This window comes from Chionomys nivalis, chromosome X (genome assembly GCF_950005125.1).
Source record: "Chionomys nivalis chromosome X, mChiNiv1.1, whole genome shotgun sequence".
Classification (NCBI taxonomy): Eukaryota; Metazoa; Chordata; class Mammalia; order Rodentia; family Cricetidae; genus Chionomys; species Chionomys nivalis.
The window spans coordinates 134,085,247-134,109,530 of NC_080112.1; the positions used below are offsets into that span (position 1 = coordinate 134,085,247).

General features: G+C 42.0%; 1 protein-coding gene across 2 annotated transcripts in view; it reads left to right on the top strand.

The window, feature by feature from the left end:
• The first annotated feature begins 1,573 nt into the window (after positions 1-1,573).
• The window catches only part of Cdkl5 (cyclin dependent kinase like 5), a 209,579-nt gene continuing 186,868 nt past the window's right edge, over positions 1,574-24,284 (top strand). For both annotated transcript variants that reach the window (XM_057759435.1, XM_057759436.1), the window contains exon 1: positions 1,574-1,674. The gene's annotated coding sequence lies outside the window, so the exon portion shown is untranslated. The remainder of the gene's footprint in view (positions 1,675-24,284) is intronic.

The following is a 24,284-nucleotide window of genomic DNA, read 5'->3' on the forward strand; positions in this document are numbered from 1 at the left end:
GCTCCACGTGGCTGAAAGTGAAGCATGAGGTCACAGCACTGTTATTTTGCAACTGGAGGAGGCAGGAGCCTCTGCAGAGCCTGACTCCATTTTCACCTCATTGTTAATCCACCGCTCCTACCTGGAAAATTGGCTAATATGCTTCCTGAGAAAGTAGATGCCTTCAATTGCTTATGAAATATTCACCATGCTATGAAAAAGAAAATCTTATTGACTTGGAATCGAGTGGATAAATCCATTACATAGCTACCTGTCATTACCAGATTCAAGACAAGAGTAGATTAAATAGATTTTATCCAAGATATCTATTTCCTGTTGCAAACCGCTATTTCTTATTTGGTGGCATCTTCGACCTCATACACTACCTATTTTCTGTCCCTTCCTAAAACCCAGAAAACCCTTATCCTTACTCTCTTCTTTTAAAAAGTGTTTCAAAATCATCATGCAGCTTTTCATAGATTTGTCTGCAATGTCTTTAACAAAATCATTTCTTCTTTTTTTATTTTTTTAAAGTGCACTGGGACTATATCTGTATCTCATCCCCTATTCATTCTCATTGAAAACCTGATCCACAGTGGTTATTAAGATTTTTATATTTCTACTGGCCCGACAATGATTTCATTACCTTATTTTTATTTATTTATTTATTTTTTACCAGCTGGGGAATCTTGTAAAGCAGAGCATCGGACTGGAGTAGAGTTGTGGGTTGATGCCGCAGCCGCTGCCGCCGCGGTTTGCACACGTCTAGCTGCTGTGTAAGGAATCCTCTTGCTGCCAGTTCTTTGCTCTTAAGTCACCCCAAGGGATCGCAGGCTGCTAGATGAACGTGCATAAGAATGTGTTTGCGCGCGCGTGCACGCACGGCTGCAACAGTTAGGGAGCAGCAATAGACTTTGTTATCATTTTTTTTCTAAACCAACGACCGAGATGAGCCAACCCTCGTCCTTTATTTTCAAGCAGTGCCCGGGCTCCCGCCCGAAATGTGCTCCCCGCCCTCCGCCCACTCCGCGCACGGGTCTCCAGGGAGGGAGGCGAGGATAACTGCGCTGCAGGCAGGATTCCCCCTTTCTTTTTCCACCGCAGTGACAGGTGGATTCCCGGGCCTCCTCACCCCGCCTCAACCCTCGCATCCACCCCTCTCTGTCACGATTCCGCGCCCCCTCCATTCCTCCCTCACTTCCCCCTCGCCAAGTAAACTCCCAGCTCGAGCACCGCCCCTTCCATCCTCGCAGCCCAGGTTGCAATAGCCTGGCTGAGCAACCAAACCTGGTGCGCCAGGAGGAGCGTCGCGAGCGCGCACAAGCGCGTTCGTGTAGCAGAGAGCAAGTACAAGAAACCCGCGTTCTAGGATTTCGGGGATTCGAGAACGAGCAGCGTGGGCGGGACGCGCGAGCCCGAACCCGAGCACGAGCGCTTTCTCTTCATTGGCGCCTATCAGAAGTAGGCGGGGCCAAGGCGGGACCTAGCTGGATGAGAGGAACTTGTCCATTGGTTCAAATGGGCAGACCGGGGGCGTGGTAAACAGCAAATTAGGCTGCGCGTTTGCTCCGGCAAGAGGGCGGGGCCGGAGGTTTCGATTACTTGTCTCTGCCGCTAGGGAAGGTAAAGCGGTGACGGCTGCCGCGGGAGTGGAGGCTTCCCCAGTTCCCCAGTAGAGGTGGGAGACTCGGCACGGTGAGTAGTTGCGTCCGCCCGTCAGGTCGTCTCACATTGGCGGTGTGTCCACCAGTTTGTCCCTAGAGAGAACTCAGTTGGTCCACTCAAGAGAGTGACAGAAGGGGCACCGGCACCGGTCCCTCCACAACGGGGCGACGAGCCGAGGACGTCCCAAGCTGGAGTCTCTCTAGATGACCCACCACGCGTCTCGAGGGGCTTCCCGGTAGGGCTGGGACTGCGATTTTTGGAGCTGGGAGACAGAGGGGCTATGCTAGAGGGACAGTGAGTCGAGGCTGGACCCGGCGGGGCTCCCCTCTGCTGCAGGTCTGCGGTGTCCCCACCCCACTATTCCCGTGGCCACGGCTCTTCGGGGCTTGCAACGAGGGGAAACCCTTTTGCGCTAGCACTGAAAAGGGCTCCAAACCCCCGCCCAAGTTCCTAAAGAGCCCGGACCCGCCAGCAGCTGCGACTCAGAACCCCGGTCCTTCTGACCTTGGCTGCCCGGGAGGGTGGGCGAGCGCCCTGCCTGCAGCCCCGCAGGTTTCCGCCACCTTCCACGGGACAAGTTTTTCAGGCGTTGCTGTGAAGTTCACGACTGGCATGCTGGCAGGGAAGCAGAAATTGACCCCTTCTCAGACCTTCCTACCCTTTGGACCTTCATAGAAATTGAATCCTGGGGTTTAGAACCGTCTGCCAAAATGAACAGGTCTTTCTCAAATTGACCCGGTTTTTTTTTTCTTTTTCTTTCTTTCTTTTCTTTCTTTTTTTCCTCTCTCTCTCTCTCTCTCTCTCTCTCTCTCTCTCTCTCTCTCTCTCTCTCTCTCTCTCTCTCTCTCTCTCTCTCTCTCTCTCTCTCTCTCCTCCTCCTCCTCCTCCTCCTCCTCCTCCTCCTTCTTCTTCTTCTTTTTGTGCCCACGTTGGGGTAAAAAATAACCTGGGCAGATTTCAGTGTTAAAGCAGATCTTTCTTGAGGTTTTTTTTTTTTTTTTCGCTTCACTTGAGTGGTATGGCACAGATGCTTGAATAAGAAAAGCCTAACCTTAGTGTCTCTCCAGACAGACTAGAAGGATGCTGTGATATTTAAATAGTTGCAGATCAATATTCTATTAACACAATTTATTTTTAATTGGCTGAAATTTAAGCTGATTTTAGAAAGTATTGACACAGAATAATTTCTTTCCACGCATCTGATTTAGGCATGTTTAAATGTAATGCTTATGTAGGCAATATAAAAGATTACACAAATTAATTTGTCTGAGAGCATTTGAGTGAAAACAGGAGGCATAAATATGTATAGGATATAGGATTAGGGTTTTAGGTAACATCTGCTGGAACACTTTCAGCTAATTTCTTTCTTGCTGTAGGGTTACAAAGAGGGAGAGGGAGGGAGGGAGAGAGGGAGGGAGGGAGGGAGGGAGGGAGAGAGAGAGAGAGAGAGAGAGAGAGAGAGAGAGAGAGGAAGAAGAAGAGGAGGAGGAGGAGAGAGGGAGAGAGAGGAGAGAGAGAGAGAGAGAGAGAGAGAGAGAGGAGAGGGAGAGAGAGAGGAGAGGGAGAGAGAGAGAGAGAGAGAGAGAGAGAGAGAGAGAGAGAGAGAGAGAGAGAGAGAGATTTTTTTACCGGTGACACTTTGGAATTACAAAGTGCCTAATATTTAAATATAAATTCATTTTTAATTCTTTTAAGTATTTTAAAATATTTTCTTAAAATGTGAAGAGGCTATGTTTCCTTATCCCTGTATATCTTGTGTTGAAAGGGAGAGTATGATCTTACATTTAACAACCCAACTAGGATTCATTAATAATAAAAACATAAAAGGCCTCCATCTTTCCGAGAAGATGGTATTTGAGTACCTAGGAAGCATTTTCAATTCTTTATTAAAAGTACTATTCTAGGTTGGAGCATTTTTTTTTTTGGCATTAATGCTAGAACGGGAGTAAGGAAGCCTGCAGCAGTATTACCAGTTTGACACCACCAGTGGGTGTTTCTGTCGACAAATGCAGAGAGGAGAACATTTGGGAAGGAAATCTTTTTGGGGGGTATCGGGGGGGGTGGGTAAAGAGGGTAGGTGAGGGGAGAAGGAACCAGAAGAGAGAAGCTGTAGAACTAATGCTGCCAACATTGTGTGTGCTGGGCATTGCACAAGTACAGGGGAACCTAATTAGGGAGAAAAATACCATTTGGCTGCATTAAAGAATATAACTCCAAAAGAGGCATACTAAATAAAGTTAACCATTCCAAGAGTGATTAATAATCCGCCATTTCTGAGTACTTGGGAAGAGGGCTTCTGTCTTGGAAAGGGCATCAAATCCTTTTGAGTTGGCTTGCCTTTTAAACATAATCAGTGCAATGCTTCATTTGATAGGTAGAAATAGAAACAGTTTACTGTTCTTACTGTGTTGATTTAGCATAGCCCCTAAGCCTAATTTTTTAAGTAAAAATAACTTGATGTATTAGAAAAATTATTCAGAAATAAAATCCCTTCCACTGGGAGCATTGCTTTTGTCATTGCTCAATCTTATAATTTATTAAAGATTAGGGACTTCTTAAAGCCCCCCCCATGGTTTTGATTCTTTTTTTTTGTTTATGCAAGGGTCCTAATTAAATCTACCATTATATGTTCTTGGAGTTATTTAAGTCACAGATATCTACTCTGCTCCCTGGGGTTTTATAAAGGAAAGGTTTCTATTGAGAGAAGTTGAAGGGCCATCTTATAGAAATAATAGAAGGTTGACTGCGAATTAAATGTATTCTGTCCCAGATATTCTACATTTGAGAAGAACCAGACTTTACGGGACATTTTCTGTTTTAGAGATGCAGTATTCTTATACTACAAACCTTAACTACAGAGGTGGAGAAATTCCTATCAGTATGCATTTCCCCCCAACCCGTTTCTTCACAGTGGCTAAAAATCTATGAGAGATTCTCAGCCACAGTTGAATTGTTGGAAGTGACAGCAGCTCCTCTTTCAGTAGAATTTGCGTTTCAGTTTTCTTAATAATAGCAAGTTGAGGTATAGCTGAGAAATAATCTGGTAGAAAATTTGTAAAGAATCAAGCATGGGAATATTTTCTTACCTGCTTAAAATTTCATCTTTTTCCTTCTTCCATTTTGACAGTTTTGGTGGGTTTATTTTAGTAGAATTTTTAGTGTTTGGCTTTTTGAAGGTGTGCTAATATAAAATTGCATTTTTTGGCAGTTAATGTGAGAGTGTGATACTCCAGTATAACAAATTGATGTCAGATAATAGCATGAGGCGTTTACAATGAACAAAGCAATCAACTTGCATAGATCTGAAACAGGAGGGAGATCTTTTATATAATCCTTAACTTTAGTACAAAAGCAGCAAGATTTGAAGTATTTAGCTGTTTTCTAACTAGAAAAGATTTCACTCAGAATCAGATAATTTTAGATCTTAAGGTTTTATTCTTGGCAACATCAAATTCCTTGACAGAGGAGAAGATAAAATGTCAGAGGTTGCTTACCATCTGATAATTGTGTCCGTTAGGACAATAATGCCATCAAAAGACAATATTTAGAGCTGGAGATGTGACTCAGAAGAAGAGTACATGGCCCGCCCAGTGTTGGATCCAAGTGGAGTGGGACAATAGTCAGCGTTTCAGCTCTCTGTAGAGTATCCACTCTGCTTCCAATCTGAAACTCAACATTGATATTTTTTTTGATTATTCACACTTTTGGCATTTGGATTTTTATTTTTTGTTTTTAGATAGGGTCTCATTTTTAGTTCAGGTTAGCTTGGAACTAACTCACTATGTATCCTAGGCTGGCCTGGAACTTGTAGCAATACCCTGCCTTAGCTTCCTAGGTTCTGGGATTGCTGGCATGAGCTACTATGCTTGATCTAGATTTAATTTTTTATATTTTTGAGATTTTTTTCTTTATATGGAGCAGTGAATGTGTTAGTGATTTACTCAAAGATTGGGTCTCATTTCTCATTAGAGTTTTTACATTTCTTCATTCGGAGATAGGAATTTGGGAGGCAGTTCTGTCTGTGTCTATGAAAACCGGGACCAAGGACTTTTCTGTTTAAAGAGATGTTTATCAGTTAAACATTTCAGGTTTGGGAATTAACAGAAAATTATTTATTGGGTTAAATGGACCAGGCTCTTGGAAATTTGTTAACACTTTGAATTAAGGTTTTTACATAAAGACATTTGTTTTGGGGGTCGTTCTTATCAGAGTCAAGTTTTGGGTGCAGTCTTTCTTTTGTATAGTCTGCTCTGTAATTCTCACAGTGCTATGCCTATTGGACCTTTCTGCATACCAGATGCTGTGGCAAATTATTTATTCACACGTATGCACGTGTGCTCACAGCCTTTCTCCAAGGTAGATATTTTCCTTATTTCTCATGTACATGTCAGACGGGGTGCAAAAATAATTTGCACATATTAGCTAGCTAGTCAGCAGAAGAGGCAAAATTGCCATCCAAACCGGTCTGACTTGAAATTGTACTTTCCCAAGCCCTGTTTTCTGCTTCTCTATAAGAGTGTGGTTCCTAAAGCCTGTTTTGAGTTCATTCTTTACGTTGTGCCTGGGGAGTCCTGGATGTATAAATTTGTTTTCTGGGTTTGATGGGCCTCATTGGGAAGGCTGCCTGGTGTTTTGTGACATAGGGGACTGGATCTATCAAGGATGCTGGTTAGGACAACCAGAAGTATCGAGTTTTTGCAACACAGCCTCATTGGTTTGATTCCTTCATAAATGAAAGTCATACATGTAATTATATATGTCCAAAATGAGATAATTGTTTCAGTTAAACACTGGGTGCTTCATGTTTATGCGTATTCGTTGTAGCTTTTCACTGTCTGATTAAATTTACTATACTAATAAAAGCTTTGAGGATACCCGCTGAATTCAGTTTTGTCTTTATGTGTATGTGTTGCTAGGGATTGAACCCAGGGTATTGCACATTCTAAGCAACCTCTCTACTACTAGCTGTAATCCTAGTAGTATCCTCCCAGTCCCCCCTTTCTTCCTCAATTCAGGCTCCCAGTAAGTTACCCAGGTGGTCCTTGAACTCACCCTTTGTATCCCAGGCAGGACTTGAACAATCTTTTCTTGCCTTGATGCAGAATTTTGCCCATAGCTGCAATTACAGGCTCGAACCACCAGGCCTGGCTAGATGTACTTTTGAAGTGGCAGCTGTTATAATTTACAGATGTACATCTTTTTAGTAATTATAATGACTTAAAGTAAAATAAAATTGAGAGGTAAAGTTTAAAGAGGTGCATTATTCTTGTTTATTTTTTTTTTTAATTTATGTGTATGTGTTGGTGGTTATCTAAGAGGCCAGAAGAAAGTTTCCAGATCCCTGGAGCTAGAGTTAGAGAAACTGCCTGATAGGGTGCTGGGAACTGAACTCTAGTCTTCTGGAAGAACAGAGCAGCAAGCCCTTCCAAACACTGAGCCATCTCTGAGACAGGGTTTCCCTGTGTAACAGTCCCGGCTGATGTGGAACTCTCTCAGTAGACCCTGCCAGCCTTGAACTCACAGAGATCCTCCTGCCTCTGCCTTCTGAGTGCTGGAGTTAAAGGCATGTGCCACCACTCCTGGAGTAATTCTTCTTCCTTAATAAACAGATATTGAACTCTAATGAAATCTTTTCTGTTGAAAATAGAATTTTGGGCCTGAGATGTAGCAATTTCGGTAGATTTCTTGCCAGATTTTCACAAAGCGATGGGTTGGATTCCCAGCACCACGAAACTGGAGGTGGTGGCATAGATCTGTATTCTCTAGCTTTCGGGAAGCTCCAAGTTCTAACCCTCCATAAACTGTGCATGGTGCGCATGCCTGTAATCCCAGGACTTGGGAAACATGAACATTAAATCATCAAGGTCTGTAGCTACATAGTGAGTTTAAAACTAGCCATATGACCTTTATTAAAAGGTAGTTTTAGGTTTTTTTGTTTTGTTTTCTTAAAAGATTTATTATGTATACAATATTCCTCCTGCATGTACACCTCCATGCCAGAAGAGGGCACCAGATCTCATTACAGATGGTTATGAGCCATCATGTGGCTGCTGGGAATTGAACTCAGGCCCTCTGGAAGAGCAGCCAGTGCGCCCAACCTCTGAGCCACCTCTCTAGCCCTAAAAGGTAGATTTTTACATTTATTTATTTTGTGGGTGGGGAGTAGGTGGTCATACACATTCCATGGCATTTGTGTGTAGGTTGGAGGAAACTTGGCAGGAGTCTCTTCTCTACTTATACCATGTAGGCCTCAGGAATTGAACTCAGGTTGTCAGGCTTGGTGGCCAGTACCTTAATGGGCTAAGCCATATCACCAGCTACATTATTTTTAAACCAAGACCCATCAATCATTAAGAGAGCCGAATTGTTGAAGCTTAGTTTCAAAGAACACTTAGAGATTCATGTGAAAGAAGAAAACGTGTCATCTTTGTTTTTAAGATGATAAAAATCACTTTTGTCATTTAGAGATGAATATTATAGAGTCTCAGGACCAGAAATCTTGGCAAAAGCAAAGGGATGTTGTGCATAGATAGAGCCTTGACAATTTTTGTTGATTTCTCTACAGAGTTGTAGTGATGAGGCGAGCAGGCCTGCTTTTCATCCCACCCAGCTAGCTTAACACCCGAAATAACAACACACAAATTGTATTCATTTAAACACTGCCTGGTCTCTTATTGGCTAACTATCACATCTTGCTTTAACCCATATCTAATAATCTATGTATCACCACGGGGTCGTGGCTACCGGGAAGATTCTAACCACCATCCGTCTCGGGAAGGGGAATCATGGCATCTGCCTGACTCTGCTTTCTTTCTCCCAGAATTCTGTTTAGTCTACTCCACCTATCTAAATCCTGCCCTATCAAAAGGCCAAGGCAGTTTCTTTATTAACCAGTGAAAGTAACACATAGACAGAAGATCCTCCCACATCACAGAGTACAGCTTTCCAACATACAGTTTAACAATTTTATTTTTTGGAAGGCAGACTTTTTTCTGTGTAACTCTGGCTGTCCAGGAACTATCTCTGTGGACCAGGCTGACCTTGAACTCACAGAGGTACACCTGCCTCTGTCTCCCAAGTGCTTGGATTAAGGGCGTGAACAACCACACCCAGCAAATTTGTCTCCTGTAAAAGTATGCTAGTAAACATTTAAAAAACCAACTCTCCTTCAAAAATGGTTTTTGTAACCTCATTTACCTGCTTCAGCTAGGCCTCCTAGTCACCAGACACCAGTAACCTCTTAAAGATGCCTTCAAAACACAACTTCTTACACATCACAATTCTTGTGTTTCCATTGTAAATTTTATTACATTTAATTATTTCATGTGTGTGTGTATTTCTGTGTATTTGTGAATATGTGAACATGCATGTGAAGGTCAGAGGACAACCTTCAGGAATCAGTTCTCTCCTCCACTGTGTGGGTCTTGGGGATTGAATTCATTAGGCTTAGTGGCAAATACCTTTACCTCCTGAGCCACCCATCAGACCTGTTTCAAGTCTTTGCCCAAGCATGATCCTTAGTAGAATATGAAGGACCATATTACAAATGGCACAAATTGCCTTGTCTTTGTGGGTTTATTTTATTAATTATTTTTTGAACTAGGGTATCATGTAGCCCAGGCTGGTTATTAAATCTCTGTGTAGCCAGAGCTGGGCTTCAGCTCTTTTTCTTCTGGGTGCTGGGATTACAGATGTGTACCACCCTATTTATGTGGTGCTGGAAATCAAATCTAGGCTCTCAACAAGCTGGGCAAGCATTCTATCTGCTAATGAATTAAATAACATTGTTCTTAGTGATAATATTAGAGATACATAGAAAATAAATTGAGGGAAATTGTACAGTTATTGGATAAGGAAAACTCACTTTCAGATGTAAGATAGATAGGCAGAATAATTGGTTTTCTTGATACTGAGCAGTGATATTGCTGAGTTTACCATTTGAGCTCTTGAGCTCCGATTGTCCTTGACAGATCGTCTCTGCTGCACTTGCTGTAGAGCAACCTTCATTGTATTCAGATACCCAAACATTTTCTACTTTCTGTGTTGCTTCACACTGAGTTGTGGTGGAATTTAGGCATGGCTTTCTTACTGGCAGCATTTTCTTCTCAGTTATCATTTATGTGGAGAGTAAAGCCAGGTTGCGAGCATAGATTATGGTAAAATTGTACAGCATGGCTAACTTCTGCCACATTGTGAGGTATTGGTTTTTGCCTAGTGTGTTGATGGTGTTGGTGGGGACTGCTCGTAGGATAGTTTATGTGTTATCTTTTGCATACCCATAATAAAGGGTAATGGTTTGGTTGAAAGTATTTAGAAAGTGGTGTCTAACTTTTATATAAACAGTTCTTGTGGGAAAGTGACCCTCAGAAGTGCTAGGCAGGTAAATCAGTAACTCTGTATGGTAGGTTGTGTTTGGATTTGCAATAACATATTAGACAAACAATGCTGGCCTATATTAATAGCCTACTGTCAGTGCAGTCATAACTGGTTTGAAATAGTATTGATTTTTATTTTTAACAGTTATGAATATGTTTCTTTTTTGATATCAAATATCAAATAGTAACATGTGAAGTGAGTTTTGGAAATAACTTGTTTTATGTTTTGAATGTGTGTGTTTGGGGGCTCCTAAGTGTGCCCTGTGTATACAGTGGCTGCAGAATCCAGAAGAGGGCACCAGATCCTCTAGAACTGGAGTTGCAAGCAGCTGTGAGTCACCTAATATGGGTGCTGGAAAAGGACCCTGGGTCCTCTGCAGGAGCATCAACAAGTGTTCTTAACTGCTGAGCCATTTTTCCAGTTGTGCAATAGATTTAGATAGCTAGTGATTTTTCAGAGCAAGAAAACAGGTTTCTGGGAGCTAATAAAACATAGATGAACATGTTTTTAAATTATTTATTCTTGAAATATACATTTTACTTTTCAATTGTGTGTGTGTATGTGTGTTTGTATTTCAGTACATGAATATAGATGCCCGAGAAAGCCAGAGGAATTGGTTTCCTAGGGCTAGAATGTGGGTGCTGGGAATTGAACCCATGTTCTGTGTAAGAGCAGCATTCTCTCTTAACCACAAAGCTGTCTCTCCAGCCCTTATTTATTTATCATTAGATAAATATTTATAAAGATTCTTCGTGACTGTGTATATGCATGCACATGCACATCAAATGTGTAGAGGTCAAGGAGCAGTTTTCTGAGGTTGGTTCCTCACTCTACTGTTTGGGTTTTGGGGATTAAACTCAGGTTGTCAGGCTTGGTGGAAAGCACTTATACTGGCTGAGCCGTCTCACTAGCCCATTAAAAAAAAAAAAAAGATTGCCTGAAATTATTTTAGGTAAGTTGCAGTTATAGATCTTTGTATTATGCCTAAAGGTTAGATTCTTGGCAAAATGAAGTTGTTACCAATCAGATTAGACATATAGGCAGATAAAAATGGTGGAAAATGGAGCTAGGGAGATGGCCAGTTGGTAAAATACTTGCCATACAGGCATGAGAATCTGAGATCAGTCCCTAGCACTCATTTTTTTTTTTAATGAACTCAGTCATAGTTTCTAGATGGCTTTTGGATCTAATAATGCTGTCTGTTCCTATTTATGTATTCATTCATTCATTCATTCTTTTTTACTGTATAGGTCTTTTGGTTTCCAATTTTGTTTTTATGGCTTTTCTGTGTGTTCAAATGTGTATGTTTCTGTGTGTTACTTGTAATTTTTTTCTTTGGCTCCTTTTCTGTTTGTTTTGCCCTAACCTGGTTTTTATTTTGTTTTATTATTATTAGATATTTGTTTTCTAATGAGAGAGAACAAGGTATGGAGTTGAGTGGTAGGGAGGTAGGGAGGATCTGGGAGGAGCTCAGGGAGAGGAGACTGTAATCAGAACATATTATATGGTGGGTGGTGATGGTGCACACCTTTAATCCCAGTACTCTGGAGGCAGAGGCAGGCAGATCTCTGAGTTTGAGACCAGCCTGGTCTACAGAGCTAGTTCGAGGATAGCTAGGGCTGTTACAGAGAGAAGTCCTGTCTCGAAAAGAAAAAAAAAGAATATATTGTATGAAAAAAATCTATTTTCAATTAAAAATAGAAATTTAATGAAGAACTTGGAGTAGTGTTGGGATCGAAACAGGTTGATCCCAGATGTTTTGGGGCCAGCTAGTCTAGTTGAATCAATGATCTCCAAATTCAATGAAAGACTTTTTCTCATAAAGTCCCAAATGGTAGGGAAAATCACCAGATTTTGACCTCTGACTTCCATACATATGTGAACACTTAGGTGCACACATGTGTACACAAGAACATGTATCCATGCATACATCCTTATCCCCTACCAAAATGGTGGCAGATGAGAGTTGAAGAAAATTTGTCGGATTGGATTTGCCGAATTACCCTTACATTGACGAAGTCGAATCTTTCAGAGATTGTCACTTGGTTCAGATGAAACATACCCTAGAATTTACCCACAATTTCCAGACACTACCCTGCTTTGTCAGTTTCTTGTGGGACATACAGATTTAATTGCTAGTAATTATTAGTAATAATATCACAACTGGATTCAAAAAGTTGTATAGTACACACATGAAAAGGGTTTTCTTTAGAAATAGCGTTGGAGTTTATGAAAAGGAATGTACAAAAAGATATATTTTTATGTGTATGGGTATTTTGTGTACTGATGTGTCTGTGCATCACATGCACGCTAGTAGAGACCAGAAAACGGTATCAGATCCCCTGCAGCTGGAGCTACGGATGATTTTAAGCTGTCATATGGGTGCTGGGATTTGCATTCAGGTCTTCTGGAAGAACAGCCAGTGCTCTTAATCACTCAGCCATCTCTGCAGCCTCCAAAGGTATTTTTAAACATAGACTTAAGTGTGGTGGTGGGTGTCTAGGGGAGTGCTTAACAGAAAGGCACTCATGGAAAAAGATAAGATATGTACCAGTGAGGGTCTTGGCTTCTCAAGGGAGTGTCACTGAGAAGACTGAGCTTAATTGTGCTTATTGAAATTGATTGAGGTAAACAAAAGTTAATTTTGTGCAAATTGGTATTTCATACTGCTTCAGTTGTTGGTAAAATAACCTTTCTTACATCCTGAAGTCTGTCTTTGCTTCATTTAACAAATGCTTAATGAGTACCCACAGTGGCCCTGCCCTCTCATTAAAAGAGTTTAGTCTTGAGCTGGAGACAGAGGTGTGAAGAAGTCACCTGTAGGAACAAATCGCATGGGTAAGGTGGACAATCTATTCTGAGAGTTGCTAGGAAGGCCACCCTGAGGTGACTTTTAAGTGAGTCTAACGTTAAGAAGGCTTATTAATTGGGGGACTAGTTTTCCAGAAGAGTAGGTGCAAATACCCCAAGGCACAGTGAGAGACGTAGAGGCTCTTGACAAACAAGGTCTTTGAATCCTTGTTATGTGTCTATGTATGGAAATAAATGGATAAATGGGGAAAACTAGAAAGGGGACCTGGAGAAGGTAAAAAGGTGCTGATGAGGGGTAGTGAAGGGCAAAAGGACAGATGTGACCTGACCGGGGGGGGGGGGGGGGGAGAAGATGTAGAAAGAGGGTGAGAAGGAGAAGGGGAGACAGGGGGAAGAGAATATACTAAAAAGATTGTATTGCTTGAAAATACCATAAAATGAGGGGCTGGAGAGATGCTCAGTGGTTAAGAGTACATACCACTTCAGTTCAGTTCCTAACACTCATGTCAGGTGACTCAAAACAGCCTGTAACTCTAGCTCCAGGGGATCCCATCCCTTCTTCTGGAATCCTGGGCACTCATCTATGTAACACATACCCCCATGTATGTATGTAATTAAAAATAAAATTAAAAACATCTCAAAAGAAAGTAACACAGTGATATCGAATGCCCTTGCATGCTAATTTTTTGTTTTATTTATTTTATGTGTATGCTTGTTTTTGCATGTATGTGTACCACATTTGTGCCTGGTGCCAGAAGAGGGCTTCAGATTCCCTCAATCTGGAGTTACAGATGGTTGTGAGACACCATGCTAGGAAGGAATCCAGGTCCTTTACAAGGTCAACAGAGGGCCTTAACTGTTCAGCCATCTTTCCAGCCTGTTTTTATGCTAATTAAAAGTAATTTTGAAAGGAAGAATTCTAGCCAGGTGCACCCCTTTAATCCCAGCCCCAGGGAAGGCAGAAGCAGGTGGATCTCTGAGTTTGTGGTCAGTCTGGTCTACAGAGTGAATTCCAGGACAGCCAGGACTGTCACACACAGAGAAACCCTGTCTCACCTCTCCTTCACCCCCCAAAATGAAGAATTCTAAACTGGCTAGAAAGGAGAAAAGCCCAAGCCCAAGTAGACAGAGGTGAGACCTTGAAGATTTTAGTAGTCCCACTCCCCCTGCCCTGTCTCCTGGGAAACTATTGAAGTTTTAAGCAGGGGTGTGATGTGAAATGCAGGGCTGCCAAAAGCCCAGAATTGCAGCTCAACGGAGTCTTAACAGTTTGTCAAAAAGGTCATAATCTCTGCAAGTTAAAATATTCTTCTCATTTCATTAGAACTTTTGCAACTGCTTCCTTGATTGATTGTCATCTGTGGTACTCTTTTCATTGTTTTTTTAGAAACTACCTTTACTTTCCTTCCTCACCGTGCTGTTAACCTTATATAGGAATGTCGTTTCTATTTATAACTGAATTAAAATATTTTTTCTAACAGTTTCATCTCTCTCCCTTGTTTAAACTTAAAACTCTCCTGGTTCTCCCTCACCCCATTTATCTGCTGAAGATATTTAATGTCTTAATGAAGCATTTTTATTAAATATCAACATTAAATTTGAATTCTTTTGTCTTTCCAAATACAACGTCTTGGATCTGGCTTAATATTTCTCACCATGTATGCTGTTTTTTTCCTAGTTCGTGTTTATTTTATGCTCTTACAGTGTCTTTAGGTGATTTTATTCATGTTGTTCAGGAGGAATACCATTTCAAACCTGATTCCTTTGTGACCTCGTCTTTTCTATTAAACTCTTCTGTGCCAGACTTTTATTCTTCTTTACTTTTCCTGTGTATACATATGTGTAAGTGTGTGATGTAAGCCAGAGGAGAATTTCTGGCATCCTGCTTTATCACTCTCTACCTTAACCATGGCTGGCCAGCACCCCCGATCCAGTCTTCTTATCTATGATCCCAGATCCCCACCCAGCAGCAGTGAAGTTAGGGGAAAGAAGGGTTACCCCTGGCCTTTTTACAGGGATGCTGGGGACCTGAACTTAGGCCATATGCTCTTAACCCACTGAGCCATCCCCCAGGTCCATGTTATGATTATGCTGGCTTTCCCAGTCAGTACACTGTCCCTTTAAAAGACAAGCTCCTCCCACTTCTAATTTCTCCCTTCTGCAGAGGCAGGCTGGTCTAGGCTCTCTCTTCCCTGCTATTGTTCTGTAGAGGCAGCTCTCTGCCTCTCCCTCTCCTCTCCTCTTCTCTCTCTTCTCTCCCCTTCTTTCTCTCTGTCCCTCTCCCTCTTACTCTCCCTCTGTCTCTAACTCTCTAGCTCTGCCTTCTTCCTCATACCCCCTAAGCTCTCTCTGCATGGCACATTCTGGGTCCCGCAGTCTCCCACCCTCCCTGGGACCTGCCACGGGTCACTCGCGCTGTATCGTTCATTGGTGCCGTATAACACGTGCCCGACTTTATGTGTTCAGGTTAGTTTAGGCATGCACAAGTTCTGTAGAGGTACTATTTTGAGTATCCTGATTTATTCCATTCTCCTACAGTAAGCATCCTACCATGTTTAGGAGATGTTTTTTGAGACAAAGTCTCAAGTAGCCTTGCTTTTAGCAAAGGATGACTTTTGAGTTACAGGAATGTACTGCTATGCCCGACATTTTTTTTTAAGGATATCTTCAGCCATGCAAAAATTTTGTTTGCCTTGCTGACTGCATAAGGTTCAGGTCTTCCTTAGTTTAGAATTGTTAGCGCCTATATGTATTGAATGGTGCTATTGCCCCTTCCCCCCACCAACATATGCAAAGAATAGCATAATCACCTCCTCCTTCTAGGATTTCCTTTGCAACCTACATTTTAATGTAGCCTTAAACTTAGCTTACTTTTGGTATGAGCTCTTAGACTTTATTGAACTGTCTTATACCTGCTCAGTCTGCCTGCCTGCCTTCCCTCCCACCTTCGTTGGTGGCCCTCCCTTGCTCCTTTTCTTGGTGTTGGAGTTGGAAAATGGTTTATGTCATTTTTTTCCAATTTCGTTCAGCCCACGGCATGTACTTGAAAATAATTGCCTCTTTTCCAAATTAAGCCCGTGAAACCAATGTTTTTGTCCCGGTGGTTTCTCTAGTCTCCAGAGTTAATATCCTTGATTTAGAGGTGTGTTTTGAAGTCTCTCTATGTGCGGGGTTGGTAAAAGAAATGGAGACTTTCTTGGATGACCTTATGCTAGGGTAACAGTTTGAGTATTTTAATGTCATTGTTCATGTGCAGGCACCTGAGGGAATGTTGACATCAATCTAAGCAATGGTTAGATGTTCTCTAAGCCAGCAGGAGAGGCCAGATGCGGTGACCAAAGCACTGGGTTACAGCACCTTCAAAGGGAAAGGCAGGGTACAAAGTGGCCTAGGCAGACTTAAAGCAAAATAAATAAGGGACAAAGTGGTTTGAGCGTGGGTGCAAAGAATCTTAAGAGAGGGCAAGCAATGTCAAGTAAAAAGAATGGGCCTTAAGAGGGTTTATTCATGACGTGGGTCTACAAATAGACATGAAAACCTGGGGAACTGCAAAAGCAGCAACAAAGATGCGAATTCATGTACTGCGGGCCTCACGTTGTCCTAGGATTGGGGTTTTCTTTCAGTGTGGCTCGAGAATGTATGAATATTAAAACTGGTAGTTTAAATAGCGGTGCATCTTAGGGAAATGGACAAACCCTTGGTATGTGTTTTGAGCTGTGAACTCTGGTGGCATAGTGCAGTCTCTGCATGTGGCACATAGGAAATGCTCCAGAGACATTTCTTCTTTTCTGACCTCTCCCATCCCCCTCATGCCAGGGCCACCTTGTTTGCTGGCCTCTCTGTATTAAGTGCCTCTCCAGTGACTGTCCCTTTCTGTTTCCCCTGTAGAAATGCCTCTTTAGTCACCTGCCTATGGGCACAATTGTGCCATCCTTGACCCCATGTTGGTACATGAGTAGGTGCCAATGGCTCCCTATGGGGTACACAAACTTTTCCACTTGTGTTTTTAGAGCAGCATATGGGAAGGCCAAAGCTGATAACTGTAAGAGTGACATTTAAGAAGTTTTTCATGATTTATTATACTAGTTCATGTAATTGCAGAGCCCTCCTCGTTCATAATAAATTCTCTCCGAACCCATCTCTCTCTCTCCCTCCTTCCTTCTCCCCCTTCCTCCCCTTTACCATCGAACGAAGCTGTCTTTTGTTGACCATATTGCTTATTTATCATGTGTCTTCACATACTCCTAGGCTACTACTTAGGCCTTATAGACTGGCAAATTAGTTTGATGTCTTACCATACCGAGGTAAAATATTGTCACATAAAACCACTCTGTGGCTAGGCGGTGGTGGAGCACGTTTTTAATTACAGCATTCAGGAGGCAGAGTTATGCGTATCTAGAGGCAGGCTAGCCTGGTCTACAGAGCGAGTTCCAGGACAGCTAGGGCTACCCAGAGAAATCCTGTCTCAGAATGGGGTGTGGGGGGAGCCATCACTCTGGGAATGTAGTGACTTAACCAAATTAATGTGCTATGATATACATTAGTTAGATGGACTTCTGCCATGCTTTACCAGAAAATGTGCACCCCAGCCTCTCTTGCTGGGATATAGGCTTGTGGCAAAGCTTGACTGGTAAGTTACACAGTGGAGACTTGGACGCAGAGTGAGCATTGTGTAATGGTGATCATTATACACCAAATTGATAACCTGTAAATCATATTGAGAGAAAACCTTTCCTTTAAAAAAAATACGATTTTTTTTTAAATTTATGTGTATGCATGTGTGCCTGTGCGAGTTTTTGAGTATTATGTGCATGCAAGGGGCCCATGGAGGCCAGCAGAAAGTATCAGATCTGTTTGGAACTAGAACTCCAGGCAATTGTGAACTGTCACATGGGTCCTGGGAACCCAGCCCAGGTGATTTCCAAGAGCAGTAACTGCTCTTATAACCACTGAGCTATCTCTCCAGCCCCAGGCTTTAAAGGCATGGCAATGGGAAGGCTTTGGAAATTTAGTCTTTAGTGTTACTAAGTTATGGTGCTAATGTAGAAGCGTATGTAATTTCTTGTATTTTTTTTATTGTTTGTCTTTCTTTTCTTGGATTATCTAGAATTTGTGGTTAGATGTCTTATGATCATTTGGGGGATATTTTTAGCCATTATTTCTTCAAGTACTTCTGTCCTCTTCTCTCTTCTCTCCACGATCCTAATTATATTGTATCAGGACCTTTGATACTGTCCATAGATCTTTCTTATTACCCCCACCCCGGCGTTATTCTCTCCCCTTCAAGTTCACTAATAGCTTTCCTTGGCTGAGTTGAGCCAAGGCCGGAGAGCCTCTTGCAGTGAGCCCTCATCTCTCTTACATGGTAGCATTCCATCGGTGGCAGTTTCAATTGGATTCCTCTTCACACTTTCCATTTCTCTGCTGGAATTAACTATCAGATTTTTCATGCTGTTCTTTTTGGGGGGATCAGAGCCCCCAGCATACTGTTTAACAGTAAACCATTCCCAGTGTCTCCTAATGTCTGGCTCTTTATGTTTTCTGAGCATTTGTTTCTTTGTGTTCTCTTATGCCTTGTGGTTTAATTTTCTTATAAATCATTGCAAGCCTGACTTACTGTGTACAATGCTAGAGATGGAGGTATATAGTTTTATGTTTTGCATGGGCATGTCTTTCTTTCTGCTAGGCCTTTAATGCTGGGATCTGAGTTAATCCAGTTAAGAGTTGGGCTGCCCCCCACCCCATCATTATGGTTTCTCTCGGAGTACCTCAGGCTTCAAATTCTCTTAGTGATATTTTGCATTTGAGCGGGAGGCAGAACCTATTCCATTCAAAATTTTCAGTCTCCTCTTTGATTTGTGCCTTGGCAAGTTTCTTTTTTACAGCCTCTTGTTTTCTCTTTTTCCTTGAATTTTGCCTTACTGTTCCTGCGAGTTCTTTAGCTTGATGGAGTGGTAGAATATGCTGTTTGTTTTTTAATTAAACCTTAGATTTATGTTGAAGTCCTGGGGTCTTGCCCCTCTGGCTATTTTATTGGTCCCTTTATGGAATCCTGTCCCGCTCCTGAAGTAGGATATGGTACCCCCTAGCCCCCCTTGCCGGGAGATTTCACCCAGGTCTTAAGGATAGACGTGGACAAAGGTAATACCAGCTGTCTTTACTTTCTCTGCTGGACATGGGAATGGTCTTGGGGGAGTGCCTTGCTCCCAGGCACCATTGCTGTGCAGCCTGCATCATAAGACAGCATCACAATGGGCAACCTTAAGGCTCTTTCTTTTGCCTCAGTGCCTGTGGGATATGGGCAGGGGTTGGTGGCTGGAGGTGCAAGATCCTACAGAAGATTGGGGCTTCCCAAACTCTGCAGCCCCCGGTAGTTTCACACTGCCCCTTCAAGCAAGCTACATCGGGCTTTCACAACTTTACCACCTGTTTCAGTCTCCCTTTCCAGTCTTCACTTGCAATCTATTCCAGGTAAGCACCATATTGTCTCCTGCCTCCCCATTTCTCCACTTTTTGAGCCAACTGTTCTCTCTATATTGGGTCAGAAGTGTGGTTACTCTTAATATTTTAACATACATGTTTAGTTAAACCTGAATTAAATTTGTATTCATATTCTCCTAAATAAGACTGAGATTTTAGAACGCTTAGTCCTAACTCTAGTGGCCTCTTCCATGATATTGTTTCTTTTATGTTAATTTTGCTTCAAACTACCTTAAGCCTATAAAAGCAGTGAGTAGTTTTTCACCAGTATGCTCTTTGTATTTCTTTGCTCAGCATTGGTTCAGTTTCCTTCTGTCAACATGCAACTAGGCACGGTAGGCTTTTTTTAAAAAAAATATTTATTTATTTATTTATTTATTTATTTATTTATTTATTTATTTATTTATTATGTATACAATATTCTGTCTACATGTATGCCTGCAGGCCAGAAGAGGGCACTAGACCTCATTACAGATGGTTGTGAGCCACCATGTGGTTGCTGGGAATTGAACTCAGGACCTTTGGAAGAGCAGGCAATGCTCTTAACCGCTGAGCCATCTCTCCAGCCCGGCACGGTAGGCTTAGTAATGTATTATAAGCATTTTATCTAAAAGTCAAGAAGTTTTAGGTCACAAGTAGGCTATTAAAAAGGGACAAATAGTAACCAAAAATAATTTGATTCTTGACCTGAAATATCCCATCTCTCCAGAAACCCCGTGTTCTGTTCAGCCAAGGTCAGGCTTTTTAATACACATGCGGCTCCTCCAGAGAACTTCACATTCTTTCTAAGTAATATTCTTAAGTAGTTCTTTCAATAACGGCCCATTAGTAGTAAATATGTTCTTAATGTTTCCGAAAATGTCCCTACTTCATGTTTTCTCTTGAATGATTGCTAAACAGGACATAGAATTTCAGGTTGACAGTGGTTTTCCCTCCGCACATTGATACCGTGAGTCTTTTGTGTTTTGACAAGTCTTGTTAATGGAAAGTCTGTAGTTAGTTCATTTGTAGTTTCATAGGAGGCAGGTCTTTATCTTCTTTTGGGCATTCTTTGAAACCTTTTATTTTTTTGGTTTTTGGCTATCAGTTTCTATGTACTATCTTTAGCCATGAATTTATTCTTATTTATCTTGCATTTATTTGGTGTATTCCATCAGTCTGAGGACTCCTGATATTCTCAGTTATGTTTGTGATCTTTAAAAATATTGTTTCTCTTCCATTTGCCCTTTCTGGAGCTATTGTTTAGATGTTAGAGCTTCAATGTATATTCTCTCTCTCCCCCTTTCTCCCTCCCTCCCTCCCTCCCTCCCTCCCTCCCTCCCTCCCTCCCTCCCTCCCTCCTTACCCCCTCCCTCTCTGTCTGTCCCCCCATGTGTGTGTGCATGCCTGTGGGGATGCCAAGGACAGCATCGAATATCATTTCCACATTAACCATTCACCTTGACTTTTAAAACAAATTCTGTTTATTTGTTTTTATTGTAGGTATATGGTGTGTGCATGTATGTATGTCTATATGTATGTATGTCTGTATGCCTATATGTATGTATGTCTGTATGTCTGTCTGTCTGTCTGTATGTATGTATGTATGTATGCCATGCTGCACACATGTGGCGGTCAGAGGACAGCTTTCTGAATCACTTCTCTCCATTCACCTTTATGTGTGTTTTGGGTGTTGAACTCAGGTCGTCAGGCTTTGTGGCAAATGTTTTTTATCTTTTTAGCTTCCCTCCTATCCCCTGAAACAGCTTTTTTTTTCTGAGATAGATCTCTCATTAGCTTGGGGCTTGGCTAGGCTGACTGGCAAGTCCTAAGGATCCATCTCCAGGGCCCACTGCCACACCCATATTTGTAACTTGGATACTTGGGTTTGGGGGATTGAATGCAGTTCCTCAGGCTTAGGGGGCAAGTGCTTTACCAACTGAGCCATCACTCCAGCCAAAATGGTCTTTACTATTTTAACATTCAAAGTTTTCTCTCTTCTGGGTAACTTCTTAGCACCTTTTTATTTTGAAAAAGAAAAGAAAGTCAAAGTTTATTGAATAGACTGTGACGGGCAGTGGGGTGGGCAGTCGCAAGAGTCTGGCTGTAGCTAATTTCTTACCAACGTCTTTTCTTTGGACACTTAAAACATAGTTATATTGAACTTTCCCTTGGATTATTTTCTTATGGATTTCTTGAAGAAGGAAGTCTCTCATTTGTCTTCACTTCTAGCCTTCTATCCTTTTGCTTGCTTCTGTATGTGGTTTGCAATATTTGCTAATTTCAGAAGGGTCTGCCTAGGTTGAGAAGTGTGATTATTCCTTAGCTGTCTTTAATATTCTTTGAGGTATTACTCAGAAGAGGGAGTATAAATTCTGCTTCTGAAGACCATCTTGTCCCAGAACTCCCTATGTAAATCAGGCTAGACTGGAACTCATAGGGATCTACTGGCCTCTTGTCTATAATGTTAGGATTAAAGGTGCAGGCTACCACACTCAGTAAGGTCCCACCTATTAGCACTGTTATAATGACAACTACATATCAACATGAGTTTTGGAGTGAACATTCGAACCATAGTGGCTGATTTTTCCATTGATTTTTATAGATCCTTCCCGCCGGTTCCCTCCTTGCTACTTACTCATCGCTGTTTATGCTGACTTACCATGCTGACATGGTAACCTTGCCTTCTCTTTCTCAGGGCTTCACCTTTCTGAGTTTCTTCAGCTCCTGGAACCATCTTCAGATAAATCAGCTTCCCTACTTACAGCTGCCCTTCCTTTCCTTCTGTCTTTCTCAGATGACACCCTGCTTGATGCCTGGCTGCTGTTTGAGATTAGGCCCTTCCCAGGGAGCCTCAGCTTCGGTGGAGCTATTTCAGCGGTGGTTTTAATTGCCTGTTCCCGTTCTTTCTCCCTATCTTGTTCTCAGAGAGTTCTCAATGGGGAGAAGTAATTTTTGCTCTCAGGACATGGTGAAGGTAGAGTCCAAGGATGCTGGCAGACATCCTAGTATGTACAAGCTAACTGCCCATGACAGAATTATGTCTCAAATGCCGGCACCGCTGAGATTGAGTGACCTTGTGCAGTTCTTGGTTTCACTTTTGGCTCTTCTGTTTTCTCTGCCAATATTCTTCTCCCTACGGATCTCATCTTAGAATACCTTTCCTCAGGGCTGGCGAGATGGCTCAGTAGTTAAAAGCACCTATTACTCTTGCAGAGGATCCCAGGTGTGTTCTCAGGGCCCACACGACTGACTTGCAACTGACTGTAGCGCAGATTCCAGGTGCTCTGATGCCGTCTTCTGGCCTCTGTATACAACTATACTCGTGTGCGTGTACAACATACACACCCCAATTTTTTTAAAAATTTACTTCTTAAAAAAGAAAAAAAAATTTCATGAGAGCCACATGTCCGCTTCTCTTCTTGCTTCCTAACCCTCTTCTTATCTAAATGGTTGAAAGAGTAGTCAGTAAATAGTTTGTCTTTTTTTTACTCATTTCTCAAACTTTAGCTGTTGCTTCCTAATTTCTCATCTTCATTACCAATTACACTATTTTTTTCTGAGATCACTAGTGACTTGTATGCTTCATCTAGTAGACCCCTCTTATCCTGGTGTTACTTGGCATTTCGGTTGCATTTGATAATCACTGTATACTGGCATCTGGGTTCTTCATGTCCTCCTTTTAGATTTATTTTTCAGACTCCCCCATGGATTCTTATTTGACCCCACTTTTTTGTACCTTTTTGAAACAGGGTTTCACTGTGTATCCATGGCTAGTCTGGAACTCATAGTGTAGCCCAAGCTGGCCCCAAAGTCACAGAGATCCACTTAGCTCCCTCTCCTGACAGTTACTTTGAAGCAGGGTCTCATGTAGTTCGTGTGGATAAGGCTAATCTCCAAGTCATGATCCTCCTATTTCTACCTCCTGAGTGCTGGGTCTAACAAGTGCTGCCCTGTCTTGAGCAAACTTTTTTCCGCTAGTTATCCCCTTTGCTTGTTTTTGTACAGTGTGTGGGTTGCTTTCTTCAATTGGTAGGGTCGTAGGACTCCCATTCCTTAGGGAAGGCACAGTTAATTAGTGCTTTGTTCCAATTCTAAGGCATCGCCATTAGTGAGGACTATTTCTGGTCTTGGATGTCACTTTAGAGAAACAGGACTGGGGAAATGCTACAGCAGCATTAGACCTCCCGAAAGAACAGGGAAGGACACCGGCAGTGGTGTTCCCAGCTCTGCATTCATGTGGCCTGCTTGCTTCTTTCATTTACTTAGTCCCTACTGCCTCTAATTATTTTATCTTTCATAGGCTGTTTTGGAAAAACATGTCTTTTGAGAGCATGCCTCTTTTCTTTACACAAAGCTTTGGGTTCTTTAACTTTGTTGGTGTTTTTCAATCTATTCCATCATATTTACTCTCCTTTAAAGCTTCTTTAATTCTCCATTGATCTGTCTGGTACAGTTAAATTTTCATGTCTACTCTGGATTTCTTTTTGCTTATCTCATTGGGGTTTGATGTAGGGAGAGAGGTAAATCTGTGTTTGTCCAGCTATTTATTCTATTATAATTTTTTGAAATTTTTTGAGGCAGGATCTTATGTAGCCTAGGCTGGCCTGGGCCTTGTTATGTGGCCAAGGATGTCATTGAATTCCTGCACTTCCTGCTTCCATGTCCTCAGTACAGGGATTGCAAGCTTGATTTGTGCAGTCCTGGGGATTAACCTAAGCCTTCCTGCTAGACAAGCCCTGTACTAACTGAGCTGCAGCTTCAGCCCCAGTCAGCCATTTTAAAGTAGAACCTCAGTGCATTCCCTCTTCCCCTGTATCGTGGACATCGTGGCAGTAGATGCCTTTTAAAGCAAATTCTTGTGTGTAGTTACACTTATTTTTCTTGTCTATGCTTTTAATCCTTTGCTTTTAAAGCATACCTTTTCTATTCTTTAGAATTGCAGTGGGCAATGGTCGATGATTCCCATGGGGCTATGCCACACCTCTAAGAAG